General features: G+C 27.9%; 1 long non-coding RNA gene across 1 annotated transcript; it reads right to left on the bottom strand.

Annotated features, from left to right (window-relative positions):
• Positions 1 to 1,962: 1,962 nt before the first annotated feature.
• Positions 1,963 to 2,536, bottom strand: LOC131014738 (uncharacterized). Its single transcript, XR_009098309.1, has 2 exons — positions 2,319 to 2,536; positions 1,963 to 2,175 (listed from the first exon to the last, which is right to left on the bottom strand). It is a non-coding gene; the product is annotated as an uncharacterized LOC131014738 (long non-coding RNA).
• Between the last annotated feature and the right edge of the window lie 17,217 nt (positions 2,537 to 19,753).

Here is a 19,753-nt window from a genome sequence, read left to right on the forward strand (position 1 = left end):
ACTTAATCAGGTATAGACATCCTATGAACTTTTACGTAAATGGATGAATTTTAAAATAAGTTATGATATTTTTTTATTATTTTATATCTTTATTTTAATTTTAATAACTTTCAACAAAAATATATTCATATTTCTTTTAAAAAATTAGTTAAGCAAAACCAAATTTTAACAACATATGTAATTCCGTGCATCGCACGGGTAAAACAATAGTTAATGTTTAATTGCCAGAGAAGCTTTATTTTTATATTGAATTGTGAAGTTCATTAAAGGTATTATATGTATGAGTTATATGCTCGGAACTCGTAACGTTACTCTTTTTCCTCGACTTTCGAAAGGAAAGTATTGATATACAATTCAATATACACCCAACATTTATAAACATAAGAAAATTTAGACGTGTTTCTAGTAGTCTCACACTCGACTGCCCTTATAGAAAATTATTAATCAACAAACACTTAATACTAATATCATGATTCATGTATATGCATATATATGTATGATATGGGAACATCGACATCGGCATCTCTCTCCATCGAAACCAAACCCCCCATTTTTGGGTTTTGGAAGAATGTCATAATTTTATTTTCTTTAATAGATCTGATCCCTAACCTTTTGCAGAAAAGGTTTATGCATAGTGTATCTGGGGAAAATCAATATATGTGTGTGTGTGTGTGTGCGTTTAAATTTGGCCTCATGTTTGATTGAAAGATGCTTCATAGAATGACTAGTTATAAAGATAAGATACTATATATGATTTTTTCAAAAGATTGCAACCAAGGTACTCGTACCCCAATATATATACCGTTTTTTTAAAATAGAGTGATCAGAAACATTAATATATCTATTAGTTCCAATTATTTACAACGTCTACACCTGATATACACGTCTCTATCATTTTTGTAATTTGTTTTATAAGTTCAATCAAACTTTCCAACAAATTAATCTCTGTATATAGTTCAGAAGGAGTGAAGCAAGCATCCAATAAATTTGAGTGACAGAATCTTCTTCACAGACAATCATGCAAAACAACTTCAAGTTTGTTTGTTTTGTGTATTTCTTTTCTTTTTCTTTTTCCTTTTTTGAGGTAAACGTTTGAAGTTTCAAACATCCAAAACTAAAATAATATTGTTCTATCTTAAAAGAAACAAAAGTTTTGCTACCAAGGTAAATGTCAAATTATGGTATGACATTTTGATCATATATACTTTCTTTTATTACATTGAACACTAATGTATGCTAGATATATATCATCATATATGGGGTAGACCCAAAACATTTGGGGTCTAAATTAATATACATGTTCATATGTTTATTAGTTTTAAGAAAAGTCATAAAATTTATAAACAAGGGATCTCAAATCCGGTCCGATATATTAAATATAATGGTGATTTTTCATAATTAATTAGTTCTTTTAAATGAGTATATATACGTATCACTTTATGTCTTTATAATACTAATAGATAGATGGCTCATTTTTTATTATTTTGCCTTATTTATCAAAACTAGCCCTGAATATGAATTGAAACATAAGAATATTATAAAATTTCCAGATGATGCTATACGATTTGAGACCATTTCAACCCCAAGAACGAAACAAATTCGCCCTTTCTGGAATAAATTATACTATATGCTTTCGTCAATTTTAAGCGTAAGCAAAATAGAAAGCAAGTAACGTGAAAGATGAAGCAAATCCTCATTGGATTAATATACACACTCCTTTATTTATTTATAAATTGTACATGCTAGCTCCAATCTCCATTACTATTATATACTAGTATAAAAAGATTCTTAGTGTCCGATTCTCCAATTCGATCCATATGCATGTAGTAAAACTTTAATTAGCTACACTAATATTTAGGATTTACGTACGTTAGTTATATTAATTAATTTTTCCCCTTACACAAGTTGATAATTTTTATTGAAAACTAGTATATTAATTAATAGGCCCACAGAAAGCAACTCTTTTTGGTACTAATAAAAAACGTGCGTGTTCCTTTGGAATTTTTTTGCATGAGATGCTTCACAAATTCTTCTCCGGAAAAAGACAAAATTAACGGTGCAATGCAACTGCTTCATTCACGATTAGAATTGAAACAAGTAACATTTGTGTTGGAAAATATTAATCTTTAATCTATCCTTAACTGCACAAATTTTCAAGATTTGGATCTGAGAGACCTGCAAGAAGGTGAATAATGAGTGAGAGATGGAAACCTATAAAGAATCTTCCCAGAAATTATATATATATATGAATCTGCATTAATTATATATTAGATATATATTGAGAAAAAAAAGAAAGATACATTAATTAAGTTAATTACCTGAGGCTGAGACGAAAATGAAATGTTGTTGGCGAATGGCGATGATGAAAAGTATACAAGAGTGATATTGGTTCGGCTCATCGCCTGCTTTTTGGTGGTGAACCGAAACAATACCACACCATGTCTACTTCTCACACTCACTTCAAATTAATTTGATTTATGAAAATGGTGAGACCCCCTCATTATATAGGCTTAAGCTTCCATTATTTTAAGCTTAAATCTCGGGTTGCTTCCCGCAAACAAGGACCCCTACGAAATGGGGTATCATTTATTTTTATTAATTTATCCATATGCATGGACAAATTAAACTATATTATCATAACGATTGCAAGATCTAAATCCACTAAACCATGTATCCTATTTATTTATTTATGCAAGTGGAACAATAATTGGAAATTCCACGTGAAAATGGTACGGACCTATATGCCTGATAGGGTGGGGCGGAGCTAGGGCTGGTCACTCGACCCTTTTAAAATTTTCAAAAAAGAGTACGTATAAGGATATTTTTCTTAATTTTATAAAAATTATAAAAAAATATAAAAACATAATTTTATTTTCGCCGTTATCAGGTTGAGCTATTTTACACTATGATTGATTTGCAAATTTTAGGGTTTGAATTCCCGAATGTTGTTGAAAGTGGTATAATATTAATGGATTATCGTGCCTATCATAATTTATTTTGAACCAACTGTATAGCAGCTATTCCAGACATTACATGCTAACTAACACGAGAAAAAAAATATGCTCAACAGATTCACAATGTATCAAGCAAAATGGGCACCTATCCTCGTTAAGGTCGCGTAGCACTCTTCTTTTTGACAGATTTTGACTAGGGCAGTAAATGAACAGAGTTACTCGCAAGCTAGCTATTTGAGATTCGGCTCGAAAAAAGCTCGTTCGGAGCTCGATTCGATAGTAAACGAGTCGAGCTCGAGCCTGGTTTCAAGCTCGAGATTTTTATCGAGCCGAGCTCGAGCCTGACAGTACCCCGACTCGTTGAGCTCGTGAACATGTTCGGATTCGATTGTTCGTGAACATGTTTGCGAGCCTATTCACAAACCTTTAGTCGAGCCTTCAATCGAGTTAGTGCACGAGCCTTCAATCGAGTTAGTGCACGAGCCTTAAACGAGTCAAACTCGAGCTCGATCAACAAGATAAAAACTCGAATCAAGCTCGAGCCGAGCTCGAACACCCGAATATTTAAACAAGCCAAGCTCGAACCTGCTAGTATTCGGCTTGGCTCAACTCATTTACATCCCTAGTTTTGACGAGTCGGTATTCTATTTTGCAAAAATTTTCAACCGAAAGATGTTTCTCTACTTGGAGCTAGTTTACACCACATATTCCTCAAACTTTTCATGCGCCAAAATTTCTTGGTTTTTTTTGCTCTATCTTCTTGTAAGCCGATTTTGATGAGTAAATTCCAAAGCCTTTTGCCGACCACTTCCGTCTGTTCTTCATATTTTGAATTGGTTTAAACCTTGAGAGAGAGTAAACATGAAAACAAATCCTTTAAACTCGAATAATTCTCTCCTCCATCTCCACTCCCACTCCCGAGTGTTCTGTATCCATTTTCCTTTATCTTTGATGCAAGTTTCTTTATCTAATGTTGTTTGATAAAACGAATATCAAGACGGTTCTCACCATTTTCTGAAATGAATTGGTTTGAGTTAACGTTTTGATGAAGTGAACACATAACTAATTTATGTATGTAATGCTTGGATGGAACCTAGAGATTCATTTTTTTAATTTGATTTGAAAAGCTACTTCGTTTTGAATCTTGCAAAGAAATGCCAATATCAAGCAAACTACAGACAGATACTCTTTTTCTTTTTATGGGGTTTTCCCTCTGAGTTTTCTCCGAAAAGGTTTTAATAAGGCTCAACCCTTAATTAACATCTCTGTACTATCGATTGGTGGTTAGGTTTTTCTTTTTTCTCTTAATAAATTTCAATTAAGGAGTTGCACATAGTTTTTGTGTTTGTGTACGTTGCAATACATATCGTTGTATATATAGCTGAATGCATGGCATGGCCGATCCAGACAACAAAAGGTTATAAATGGACTCTATCTAAATTCCGATTAACATCATAAAAATACAATATAACATAAATATGAAAACAAAAAAAATCTACTTTCTCCGTCCACCAAAAAATGGGGCACATTTCTTGAGCACGAGTTTTAATAAAATTGGTGTTTAGTGGATAAAGAGTCCCACAATTATATGAAATGAGTGGTTGAAATTGAATTAAATGTGATTTTTTTGTAAATAAAGAATATTTGTAAACATAAAATATAAGGAAAAGAGGTGCCCCATTTTTTGTGGACGGATGGAATATTAATTTGAACCCCTAGCGATAGCTTGTGTATGAGAATTTTGGACCGAACTTTAAATTTGAGTCTATGTTTAATACTTACTAAATATAATACTCTCTCCGTCCCACGAATCTTGACACGTATTCCTTTTTGGGCCGTCCCACGAATCTTGACGCATTTCCAAATAATGTAATAATTATTAACTTCTTTATCTTACTTTATCACTTTTATTACATTATCTCTCTTACTTTATCACTTTTATACTTTATTAACAACACATTTAAAGCACTAATCTACAACTCCTTAATTCCCGTGCCGAAATCAAACGTGTCAAGATTCGTGGGAAAGAGGGAGTATTATATTTTTGGGTCTGAATCATCGCTCATGCTCGCCCAGACTCGATCAGGCGCCTTGGGTAAATATATGAGTCAGAGGGTTTTTTTAGGACAATAACTTAGTCAAATTTGAAAATTAGGACAAAAAATTTCGAGCTTGTAAAAATAGGACACTAATTAATAAGTGTTGCATCCGCAAAATATTTCTCGGCCCATTATCAAATTTTCGAGCTTACCGTACGGACCAAGCACGTGAGGGGTTGATTATGTGGCAAACACGTCATTTTTAGGGCTCCTGATAGGATGTCATGTGCGGGTAAGCCCGAAAAAAAAATCAATAATGGGCCAAGAAATGTCATGTGGGTGCAACGCTTATTAATTAGTGTCCTATTTTTACAAGCCCGAAAATTTTTTGTTAAATTTTCAAATCGACCTAAGTTATTGTCCTAAATAACCCTCTGACTCGGTAATTGATATATAAATATGTGATTTTTACTCACTTTTTGATATTTAACATGAACTTTAAATCCTAATTATAAATACATGAACTTTACTCACGTTTGGTATTTAACATGAACTTTAAAATATAGTTATAAATACATGAACTTTAAACTTATTCAATTTTTGACTCGTTTTTCATTTTCCCAAATTAAAGCTGACTTGAAATGCTTGAATCTTGATATGGACAATTTAGCGCTAAGATACGAGGACATAGTTTTTGGTTAGAGGAAAATAATTCAAAACTAAAATATGAAAGTGAACGATAAAAAATTGTCTACAAATTTCACAAATTCAGAAAGCCAATTTCGTCATTCAGAAAGCCAAATTCAGAATATAAAAAAGGGCCAAAAATTGAGCGGTGAAGATTAATTTATAGCGAGAAATTGTCCACATCAAGATTCAGGCATTCCAAGTTAATTTTACGTGAAAAACGAGTCAAAAATTGAATAAGTTTAAAGTTCATGTATTTATAACTATGTTTTAAAGTTCATTTAAATACCAAAAGTGAATAAAATTTATGTATTTATAACTAGGATTTAAACTTCATGCTAATACCAAAAAATGAGTAACGTTCACCTATTTATACACCAATTACCCTATTTTAATTATCTACATATGGACATAAAAGACTGTTTAAACATGTGTTTTTCTAAATTATAATGAGAAAATTATAAAAAAAAATAATTAGACAGAGATCAAATAGAAAACTGCATTTTGATCGAGAAAGGAAATTGTTCTCCCACTAACCAAACCTATTTTAAGAACTTTTAAGAAAAGGTATGAGAAACGAGTGGATGAAAACATAGATTTGCAAGCTGATTTGGACATAATTAATTCAGTGGTTGCCACTAATCATGGACTTGTGTTTAATCAAAATCTATCTCTGATCCAATCCATAAAGTAATATGTTGGTCAAACAATAATGTAACTAAAAAACTTATATAGGGCAAATCTATAGGAACCACTTTTAAAAATGAGAGATAATCCGAATCTCTTTCCCTCGAGAGAAAGGTTCAAGATTATTTTGGAATAATGATTGACAAATACAGTATTATTGGCAATCATATAACCTTCAATTATATATCGTGAAATTATAGGACTTAGGTCATGGTTGGTTTGCGAAAATAATTTATATGTACATTTACGAATTTTATGTTAATTTCTTTACTTGAAATCTTTTTTTTTTTTTGAATTAATTAGAATTATAAAAAGTATCTGATATATAATCAATTATGCAACCCGCACGCAGACGAGACATCAACACCACACAACTGTGAGAAAGCTACACCGCACGCATACAGGCGGAAATACAACATCACCTAAAAATAAAAATATATCATTGCACGCAGACGAAATTGAACTTAAGACCTCTCACAAAAGAGAGTCTTTTGGGTGTTTCAATCTTTATCATTTACTTAATCTTTTAATTGGTATATTTTTCTAATGACAATCATCATTTATAAAGGAGTGCTCGCTCATTTTGATGTTCTCATTATATGACCAATCAGACTTGTTTAGTATGCTGTATATATACGAGAGAAGATGTGATATATTTTATAAAATATACTCCCTCCGTCCACCAATCAACTACCCATTTGATGGTCGGCACGGAAACTAAGAAAGCTGAAAAAGGTGGTGTAAAAGTGGTGTAAATGACTAAAAGGGTAGTGTTAATATATTTTGATTACTTTTACTAATCTTTCATTAGAACATTATTTTAATGCCTTGACTTATTAAAGTGTTCCTTTTTTTATAAACTATTTCTTTCTTTCTTTTTTTACTCTTTAATTAAATAAACTGAAAACTAGAAAATAAATAAACTGAAAATTCGAAAATAAATAAATAAATAAACTGAAAATTCAGAAAATAAATAAACTGGAAATTAATAAACTGAAAATTTTGAAAATAAATAAATTAAAAACTGGAAAATAATTTTCTAGAAAATAAATAAACTTAAAGTTCAAAAATATATAAATAAACTGAAAATTCAGAAAATAAATAAACAGGAAATAAATAAATAAATAAATAAATAAATAAACTAAAAATTCGAAAATAAATAAATAAACTGAAAATTCAGAAAATAAATAAACTGGAATTAAATAAATAAATAAACTGAAAATTCGGAAATAAATAAATAAATTAAAATCTGAAAAATTACTTTTTTAGAAAATAAATAAACTGGAATTAAATAAATAAATAAACTGAAAACTCGAAAATAAATAAATAATTAAATTAAAATCTGAAAAATTATTTTTTTTAGAAAATAAATAAGCTCAAAGTTCAAAAATAAATAAATAAACTGAAAAATCGAAAATAAATAAATAAATTAAAATCTGAAAAATTATTATTTTTAGAAAATAAATAAACTAAAAGTTCGAAAATAGATAAATAAACTGAAAATTCTGTACATAAATAAACTGAAAATTCAGAAAATAAATAAAAAGGAATTAAATAAATAAATAAACAGAAAATTTGAAAATAAATAAATAAACTGAAAATTCAGAAAATAAACAAATAAACTTAAAATTTGAAAATAAATAAATTGGAAATAAATAAATAAATAAACTAAAAATTTGAAAATAAATAAAAAATAAATAAACTGGAATTAAATAAATAAATAAACTTAAAATTCGAAAATAAATAAATAAATTAATTAAAATCTGAAAAATTATTTTTTTTAGAAAATAAATAAACTTAAAGTTCGAAAATAAATAAATAAACTGAAAATTCAGAAAATAAATAAATTGGAAATAAATAAATAAACTGAAAATTCGAAAATAAATAAATAAATAAACTGAAAATTCAGAAAACAAATAAAATGGAATTAAATAAATAAATAAACTAAAACTTCGAAAATAAATAAACTGGAAATAAATAAATAAATAAACTGAAAATTTGAAAATAAATAAAAAATAAATAAACTAGAAATAAATAAATGAATAAATAGACTGGAATTAAATTTTTTAGAAGATAAATAAATAAATAAACTGAAAACTGAAAAATAAATAAATAAAATGAATATTTTAAAATAAATAAACTGAAAATTCAGAAAATAAATAAACTGGAAATAAATAAATGAATAAATAAACTGGAATTAAAATTTTCAGAAAATAAATAAATAAATAAATTGATAACGGAAAAATAAATAAACTGGAAATAAATAAATAAACTGAAAATTCGAAAATAAATAAACTAAAAATTTAGAAAATAAATAAACTGAAAATTGAAAAATAAATAAACTGCAATTAAAATTTTCAGAAAATAAATAAATAAATCAACTGAAAACTGGAAAATAAATTTTTTAGAAAATAAATAAACTGAAAATTCAAAAATAAATAAATAAATATACTGAAAATTACGAAAATAAATAAATTGGAAATAAAATTTTCAGGGCATAAATAAACTGGAAATTTAAAATATCCTACTCCATTTAATTAACATCAAAATTGGATTAAGTAGACAAGTAATGGTAGAGTGTGGTGGGTTCAATTGGTAAAGTGTAGTAATTTAAAAAGTAAGGGAGGGTATATATGTCCAAAAAGCAGAGTAGGTAGTTAATTGGTGGACAAAATTTTAGAGGCAAATGGGTAGTTGATTGGTGGACGGAGGGAGTAGTATTTTATTATATATTATACCATTATGTAGAATGTCGTAAATTAATATATATATATATATATATATATATATATATATATATATATATATATATATATATATAGGGAAAGGTTCAAATAAGAACCACTAAATAAAATTAGAACAGAGAACCATTTTAAGCCATTCGATTATCAAGATCTACGGTCGTGCATCATCTTGGTGGATGAATGCAGATCCTGGGTTCGAATCCTGAAGGGAGCAAAATTTTTATTATTTTCGGATGCATTAAATTTAATAGCAAATGCATTAATTTATATAGTAGATGCATTGATTTTAATGGTTCTTATGTTCTCACGATAAGTGTGGTTCTCACTATAACCGCACCCTATATATATATATATATATATATATATATATAATTCATTAACTACAAAATTGTCTAATAGCAGTGGTATAATTTTTGTGACATCAAAAGATGTATTATAATTAAAATTGGGTTAATTGCATGAAAATAAGTGAACTTTAGTCATTTTTTTATTCTGCACATGAATTTTGAAACTTACATTTTTAATCATGAACTTTGCATTTGTTCCAAATTTTCCATAAAATTGAGCCCCGACCATTTTGATGCTGAGATGGCGCCTATGTGGCAGCCGGAAGTGTGCCATTTAAACAGTCGGAAGCTTGCAAGCAAAACGACGTCGTTTTTCAAAGAAAAAAAAAAAAATCAAAACTCACTCCCAACCGGCAACCACCACAACATCAGCGCCGGAGCTTGGAATCAGAATCGACGATACTCCTCTCACTCCCAAAACTCAGAGCAGTCGCCTATTCCTTCTTATTTCCGACAAGGTTTCCGTCACACCCATCATCGTCACAATAGGCAAAACAGAGCAAGAGGAAAGATGGTGGGCTGCGGAGGTGAGGGAATCGGCCCCTCTGCCCATCATCTTCTTCGAAAAGCAACTGATCCTCAAAGGGCTCCGAGACAGTGAACATCAGATCCTCATTCCACAACGGATTCACACTCTTGCTCTGAGAAATCTTAGTCCTCAAAGCCATATTCCCATGTGAAGCACTCACAAGAATCTCCGGCTACTGCCGATTTTTTTCCAGCAATCTGCAATTCTCGAGCCTCAATCACATTAACCCTAAGATACCAAAGACGAGGAGATAAGTAAACCTTCGATCTAATTCCAGTGACGCCATCGCCATTAACAGTGGAGGCATCCAAATGCCAAGCTTCCGGAAACGCCTCATCGGCCTGCGTCCCCATCCAAATAGCAAACATTAACTCTCCGGCCTCCTTCTTGCCCCTCTGATTCTCCAGCCTGTACCATTCCGGCGCCAACAGGCTATCCGACGACACCCTTCGAGGAACATCAATGCCGTCAAGCACAATCACCCCAATCAAATTTGAATTTTGGAAGGGCTGTGAGATTGAAGGAGCTAGGGTTTTCAATTTGGGGGTTTTGTTGGGTAGATGGTCATAATAGAGAGGGGGAGAGGATGGTGCCAGTCTGGAGAGGTGGTGACGCCGGTGATCGGCACTGCATGTGCAGCGGCGGTCCGCGACCGTGCACGGCGATGGAGAGAAATAAAGAGAGAGTCTGGCGAAGGGAGAAAAGAAAGAGAGAGAGAGAAAAAGAGTATTAAAACGACGTCGTTTCCGTACCACGTCGCTTTAATTAATGACGTGTTACATACATGTGGCATGTTTAAAGACACGTCAGCTTTTCGGTTGCCATACTTCAATTTTATGGAAAAATTGGAACAAATCCAAATTTTAATTAAAAAATGTAGGTTTCAAAAGTCATGTGCAGAATGAAAAAGTGACTAAAGTTCATGTATTTTCATGCAATTAATCCTATAAAATTTGTTAAACTTTTTAAGTGTGACATTAATTAGTTACGCGCACATATGTTGCTATATATTTTTGTCACAAATAAAAATATAAGTAAGGTTTGTTACATTTAAAAATGTACTCCCTCCGTCCCAACTTTTAGTATCCAACTTTCTTTTTTTGGTCGTCCCACATTTTGGTATCCATTTATATTTTTAGTAAAAGTAGGTGGGGCACTTACTCCATTTTAATTAGTTTAACACTAACATAAAAGATGAGACTTTTATTCCACTCTCAGCACACCCAATCACTTTATTAAAACTCGTGTCACTCTCAACTGAGTACTAAAAATTGGAACGGAGGGAATAATAATTTTTGTGATATATATCCATATAACTAAATTTATTACATCTAAAGCTATCACAAAATATATTGTGGATGTCGGAAATTTTTGAAAGCATTGTGGATTGGTACGATCTGGATTCTTTGGAAATATAGGAATGAGAGCAGGTTCCAAGGAAAGGTCTGGGAGATTCAAAAAGTTTCACAGGAAATTAAAGGTAGAATGTGGAGTTGGAATTCCATTTTTCACATTGTGGATACAAGTATTCCTTTCCCTTTATGGTGTTCTAAGGACTTCAAACTGGATTTGCTGTAATTGTATACCTCTGGTACCACCTTTTTTCTGTTAATATATCACTCTTTTATTGACAAAAAAAAAACAAAATATATTTTTATCACGCATGCATAGGTATCATAATATATATTTACTCTCTCACACTCTCTCTTTCTCTCACACATGCACACAAACACACAAATTTTATTATATTATTAATTAAAAAAAATATTTTTTCCATCATAACTATATTACTATTATCAAAATAATTGCAGCTTCACATGACACAAAAATAATTATATTTGTACATGTAATTAGCTACATCCTCAAATATCACTAAAGTTTGTGATATGCTTTTATTTTTGTGACGCACATAATAACAACATACCTCGAGACACCACAATATTATTGAGTGACATTTATAAATATCATAATAATTCAAAATTTATGTCACCACTAGTGGCGGAGCCAGGAATTAATTTGGGAGGGGGCTGAACTTACACGGGGGTTCGGGGGCGGTAGCCCCCGAGAATTTTTTTTTGGACATTTTGTATATTTAAGACATTATTTTATTAAAAGACAAGCATAATAGTAATAATAAAGAACAACATTTTCATAGATTATATAATTTATATATATAACAAATTAGTTTCAATACATTACAAATTTTTTTGGGACATTCTGTATTTTTAAAGCATTTTTTATTAAAAGACGAGCATAATAGTAATTATAAAGAACAACATTTTCATATACTATATAGTTTTAATATATTACAAATTAATTTCAATACATTACAAACTTTTTTTTTTGTCATTTTGTACATTTTAGGCATTTTTTTATTAATAGACAAGCATAATAACAATAATAACGAACAATATTTTCATAAATTATATATTTTCAATAAATTGCAAGCTAGAATCAATAATAATAAAAGACAAGCATAGTAATAAAAGCAAACAAATTTTTTTTGGACATTCCATCCATTTTAGGCATTTTCTATTAAAAGACAAGCATAATAGTGATAATAATGTATAATATTTTTATAAATTATATAGTTTTAAATAACACAATTATCCTTAAATTAATTATAAATGGAAGAATATAACAAGCTAATCAACTTTTGTAAAACAAATTTCTTTTATAATATAAACATATATCTCTATATATATATATACTAAAAAAAATTAAAATTTGGGAGGGGGCTTCAGCCCCCCGGCTACGCCCCTGGTCACCACTATAATATTTTGTTAGTGATTGTTTGGTATAATGTATTAGAACTGTATAATTAATATTGACCATAATTATGATTTATATTAAGTATCTCACCTCTCTAGATACTATACAAAATCACCTAAAAATCTGTACAAATAATTTCCGATTTTTCAATTTTTAAAAAGTTGTGTATTTTGTAACAAACAAATATTAGATCTGAATTCAACTCGTTAAGGTGTTTGACTCCTTTGATTTCTTCAATAATTTTTTGATCGCCACCAAACAAATTAATTAATTATTAGTGCTCTAGGTGAAACCTATTAGTTAAAAATATAAGCTACCACTAATTAATTCGATTGCATTTCGTTTAATTTAAAACCGACCTAGTACACCAGTTGCAATATTCTGTCTTAGTAATTAAAATTAAATTCGGAAGCAATTCATAACTTAGGTAAACAAAGCAGACACAGTGTTTAAAGATCAGCCGCCAGTTCACTGTAGATGGGATTATTATAGTTCATATGAATCGCATCCTTTTGTCGCTAATGGTGAAAGCAACCCTATATTATTTATTTATTTTACCCCCTAAAAAACCCCTATATTAATTATTTTATAATATACCTATACATAGGCTTTTATTTGAGCAATTTTAACGCATGATCGAACTATCATGCATTTATTCCAATGAGGGAGTTTGAATATATCATACTTTTTTCGTCCCTCGTATTTATGTATATTTTTCCTATTTTTTGATACGTTTTCTAAATTTATGCACACTCTATTTTTGAACATTAATCTATACATAATTTTCACAATTTTACTTTATAAATTACACTATTTGATGAGGATGAAAACAAGAGAATGGATTAAATAAGATAATATGCTTAATTCGACTTTTAAGCTGAATAAAACAATAAATTGAGAACTCTATTCTCAAACTCTATATAATCAAATTATCTTTTTTTTTAATCAATATATAATCAAATTATCAAAAACTCAAGTCTACATTTCTCACCATAAGATAGGCTATTTATAGGCTCTAATACAAAGAAAACTTATGCAAGAAATAAATAAAGAAGTCTTTAGAAATAACCAACATTAAAGAAAAGACTCTTCATTTTTTTGTTTTGTTTGGAACGTCCATAACTTTTTGGTTACTTAGAATTTGAAGCTCCATAATATCTTGATAGAAATGTATCTGAACTGGCTTTTCAATTCAATTGGCCATTAATTATTTGGAGTTAAATGGAAGAAGTTATGATCAAAACATTGAAGGGTGATCAAGCTGGCAGATTCCACTAATTTAAACCATATCATTATTTATCCACATCTACTTAACAATATTATTTATGTGAGATTATTTTTCCACTAAATACTCTAAACAACTTTTCATTAAATTTTGTGCCAAAATTATCTACACATGTTTATGGGGGGGACGGGGGAGTATACATATCAAGTTTGGATCTTGCTTTAATCCTCTTTATCTTTTTTTTTTGAAGTTAAATCCTTTTTATCTTGTGACAAGATAAACATTTTATTAACTAGAGAGTTGAGTGTGACCAATTTTCTCCTAGGATAAGCTAAGATTTAGATTTAAATTTATATTCAATAAAATACTCATACTTATAAATATTAACAAAATTATAAATATATAATTGAAATCTATATAATATATAAAAGAAGAGTTTTTTCTTTCTCTTATTCTCCCAATTTTTTAACTTTTTTTTAATCTCTATTCTCTCTTTTTTTAAAAGTTATTTTTTAAATATCATCAAACTTGATTAATGTAAAGTATTCAATATGCATCTCAAATTTAATTTTGGGACAAGATCTTTAATATGGTATAAAATCATTAAAAATAAATTTAAAATGAAGAAGTTATGAAAATTTTAAAATTTAAAATATTTTATTTTCTCTATCTTCAATAAAATTTTACGACTTTTTATTTATGTTTATGTATGAAAATATTTATTTTTTTATATATTTGTTATGACGTGTAATACTCTATTATAATAATATGTAATCTTACTTTTCATTATCAAATAATCTAAATTTATTTAATAATTATAATTATCATTACACTTTATACAAGAAATTTACGTTTTCAAATTCAGGCTTTTATTGAGTAATTAATATGAATTATTTAATATTTATATTTATTTATTTAAACATAGGGGAAAATCTTTTTAAATACCTCATATTAAAAAATAGATTTTTTTACACCCATTCATAAGAATATAAGTTTTTATACGAAAATGTGTTAAATTGCTACATTACATTTACTATATATTAATAAGTTAAAAGAAATAAAAAAGTATTATTTACGGCTTGCACACGATTGTGTAGCCACCGTGTACAACCATCGTGTGCACAAGACACGATCGTGTAGCCACCGTGTACAAATTGTGTGCACAATTTGTACACGGTGGCTACACGATCGTGTCTTGAGCCTTCGTGTGCACAATTAGTGGTATTTCTACATGCACACGATGGTTGCATACAGTGGCTACACGACCGTGTCTTGCCATCATGCCGTAATTTATACTACTATTTTATTTAGGGGTGTTTTAGTCCTTTTATTGATTTTAGTATGAAAAACTTATACTCTTATGGATGGATGTAAAAAACTTTTATGTTTTATACTTTCGTATAAAAATATTCTCGCTTAAACATATTGTAAATTTCGATATTCGTCGTAGAATGTCACAATCGGTTGATTTAAATACAAATCATGACCTTGTATCACGGTCAAAACATCTCACACAATATTTTTGTGATCGTTAAAAAGAGTATTTTATTTTGTCATAGAGTTTCATTCATCCTTTCTTTTTTCTTTTTTATAACAAAGTCTCAAATGGTTTCTGTGTAATTGAGTCAACTCTCATTAAGGATTTGAAAATTCTCCCTCCACCTTCATCTCTAACAACAATGTTCAAACATTTACTTATTTGAAGGAAAAAATGTCCAACTTATAAAAGGTATTGTTGCAATCTGACAGATCTAAACTAATATTTTCAGCATTAATTTCATAAAAAAAGACGAGAATTTTTCGTCCTTTACCCGACAAATCTATAAGATATAAAATGTTGTCCTTTGAGATAGTCTCCTACTCGCCGGCTATAATATTATATGATAAACTAGTGCGCAACCCGTCGAAATTCGACGGGAAATTATTTTAACTTATTATATAAATTATTTTTAAATTTATTTAATTTAAGATAATATAGTTGAAATTATATTAATTTGAATCATATTCCTCAATTAAATGTTAACCTTTTGTTAGAATAATAAATATTTTTTTATATAGATTTTTATTTAATAATATTTTGAAAAATGTATCGATATTGAAAATTTTATTTCATCTGAGCATCATCTCATCTGAACCTTGTAGGATCATATCATAATCTAAATTTCGGAAGACGACAACTAACGTTTGAACATCAGACTTTTGAGTATCATCTCGTCTAGACCTTAAAATACAAAAAATGAACTTTTATGCGTCAAGTTTTTTTAACATCACTATATGGAGCTTTAAAAATCAAAGTTGACATGTGAGATTGTATGATTTGGAGCTTCTAACATCATAACTAACTTGTAAACATCATTTTGAATGGAACTTGAAAAAATATTGACAAAGTTTTATGTATTATTAGTTCTAAATATTATAATTGGGTTCCAATAATCATCTTGTTTGGAGTTAAAAAAAATAAATTTAACTTGTGAGTATCATCTCATTTGAACTTTGAATAACCACAATTAAGTTACAAGAATTATCTTGTGTGTAGCTTTAAAGATCATTATCATCTTTAGCTTGTAAGATCATAACTAACTTCTAAACATCATCTTGTATGCAGCTTGAAAAATCTTGACAATTTTTTGTGCATTATTTCATGTGGAGCTTGAAATATCATAATTGAGTTTCGAGCATCATTTCGTTTGAAATTTGAAAGAATAAAATGGACTCGTGAACATTAATTATCTTCAAATCTTGAGTTTTGAGCATCATTCCGTCTGAAAATTGAAAGAATAAAATTGACTCGTGAACATTATCTTGTTTGAAGTTTGAAAGATCATAACTAAGTTTTGAAAATCATCTCGTGTGTAGCTTAAGAAAGTTGACACGATATTCAAATTGTATTAATTTATTTAGTAATTTAATTAATAAATTTTCATAAAAAATCTATGTTGAATCCAAATTTTATACAAAATATATTATTTTATAATCAAATTAAATTGAAGAAATAATTTACTTAATCAAACCAATTTATTTTTTCAAATTAAATTAATTAGACCATGTATTTAATTAAATAAATTTTGTCAAATTAAATTGATAAAACAATTGAAATTGTATTAGTCTCAATCATTCCGCCAATTAAATGTAAATTTTTAATTTGGAGAGCAAGAGCTTATTCTTGTATAAGTTTTATTTTGGTGAAATCTTATAAAAATACTCAATGTGAAATGATGTAATTTATATGAATTCTTCACTCGATTGAGATTATTATAAATTTGATACATGATTAAAGATTTCTAATATATTTAACATCATATCCTCTATTGTTCTTTATCTAAATTCTTCATTTATGCATTACTAATTTCATAATTTATCTATTTTATTATATTATTATTTTATTATTATTATTATTATTATTGTTGTTGTTGTTGTTGTTGTTGTTGTTGTTGTTTGTTGTTGTTGTTGTAATGGACGAACAGAAACAAATAAAGTTGCAGAAATGAAAAAATATTTTTCTTCCCTATATAAATAAAATGTATGGATTTATTTTATCAAAAATAAAAAATAAATTAATTTTTGATAGACAATAAAATAAGATTTTGTTTTAAAGTAATCAGTTTATAGAATTTGTGCCTTATTATGCAAACATGTAAATCAATGACCGGACCCGTTTATAATTTACATATACGTGCATGTCTCAATTCAAACTTAATTTAAAATTAATTTTATTGAAAATTAAGAATATAAATATTATATATATATATATATATATATTCATATAATATAATATATTGCAACATATACATATAATATGTACGCTTTAAGAAATATAAAATTAATAACAAATATACATCTAATCACTAACATTCAATTAAAATAATTTATCGTATATAGATTATAATTTTTTTCTTATCAAACATGTAAATCTAATTTTTATCTAGAAAAAATAAATAATAAAATTTATTAATTTAGATTAGATGTAATGTTAATATTATTATATATATATATATACATTTATTATTAATTATATTTATTATGATTAATGAATCTTTATATAGAATGTAATAGTTAATTAATTAATAAATGATGAAGATTATATATGGTAAATTTTGAAATGGTGAGATTTTAGATATGCCACATAGGTTAAGGCTTAATCCTATTATATAATAGATTGATAATGTAGAACGAATCACGTATAATTGTATAAATACCCAAATTGATAATGTCGTACAATTTTATGTTTGTCATCATGTCTACCATTAAATTTATTATTTTGATAATATTTTTTATAAAAATAAAATTTATTATAATATTATTAATTATACTTAATTTTTATTTACTAAAATAAAAATTTAAAAAAATTAAACCCTAACTTTGTATTTATCAATCCTAATAATGAATTAAAAATAAAATTAATTAATAAAATATAATTACATACCATAGTTGAATGAAATGAATCCTAGTTAATAATGACAAAATTAAATTAAAGCATACAAAATTAAAATTGAAGACAAAAATATGCAAAAAGTATAAATTGAATGTCTTCGATATAAATTGAAAATGAGACACCAAGTGCGATACATTGGATCTCAAGTCATAAATACCTCTTGAAAAGAATAGAATGTCGAAGGCGTGTAACGATACAGACTCAAACTTGAGACCTTTGACCTAAGACATTGATTGATTATATTTGTTAACCAAACACACACATAAATATGTACTTTTTATTACTCAATTAACTTATCGTTACAAATATTCTTACGCCATTCATGAGGTGCAGTGATGGCGGTCTTATACAAAGATTCAATATTGAGAATGGATATCGAAGAGCAGTCTTATTCGAAGTCTATTTATGAAGGCAATTTCGTCCATTTTAAATATGTGAAATATATTCTACACAAAATATTGTATTGATGAGTTTTACATTTTAGCACAGCTTGCTTTATACTAGTAGTGTTCCACAAATTGTTTAGGTTTAGGCGTATATACGGGAGAGAATTGATTTATTTCTACTACGATCATAGAGGAACCGTCAAAAAATAAATAGAAAATAAATACGATCATAGAAGAAATCATCATGTACTATATGTTAATTAGTATAATATAATAATTAATTGTAGCTTGTAGCTACAACATGATTTATATCTATCCCGATTAATATGATGGGATTTCACAATCCAATTATTTATACGAAGGATATTATGTTTTGGACGAAGTCATACGTGTAAGCATTCCAAGTAAATTAATTTTACGGTGGAGTATTATTTATTGTTATTATATTATACTATAGTAATATATGAAAATGATGATATATGTTGTTAACTTACACAACTAAATTATATAGTATTATTCTTATAATACGAGGGGTAAATATTTATAATGTTCTATAATAAGTTGTATGAGATTTAGTGATACCATAATTTTTCGCATGCCACTATATCCCTCAATTGTATCTATTTTCTAATAATATATTTTATAAAAATAAAATTTATTATAATATTTTGAATTATACTTAAATTTTATTTTAAAATTTGAAAATAAAATAAAATATATACCATAACTTTGAATTTATCAACCTTAATAATGAATAATTAACTAATAAAATAAAATTAAATGATAAAAATAATATATACCTTAATGGAATGAAATAAACCCTAAGTAATAATTACAAAATTAACTAATACATAAAAGTTTAAATTAAAAAAACAAAACTGAAAATAAGAATACCAAATAGACAAATATTATGATATTAGATGTCAAGTACCTTAATATCACTCGTATCTA

This window comes from Salvia miltiorrhiza, chromosome 3 (assembly GCF_028751815.1).
Source record: "Salvia miltiorrhiza cultivar Shanhuang (shh) chromosome 3, IMPLAD_Smil_shh, whole genome shotgun sequence".
Classification (NCBI taxonomy): Eukaryota; Viridiplantae; Streptophyta; class Magnoliopsida; order Lamiales; family Lamiaceae; genus Salvia; species Salvia miltiorrhiza.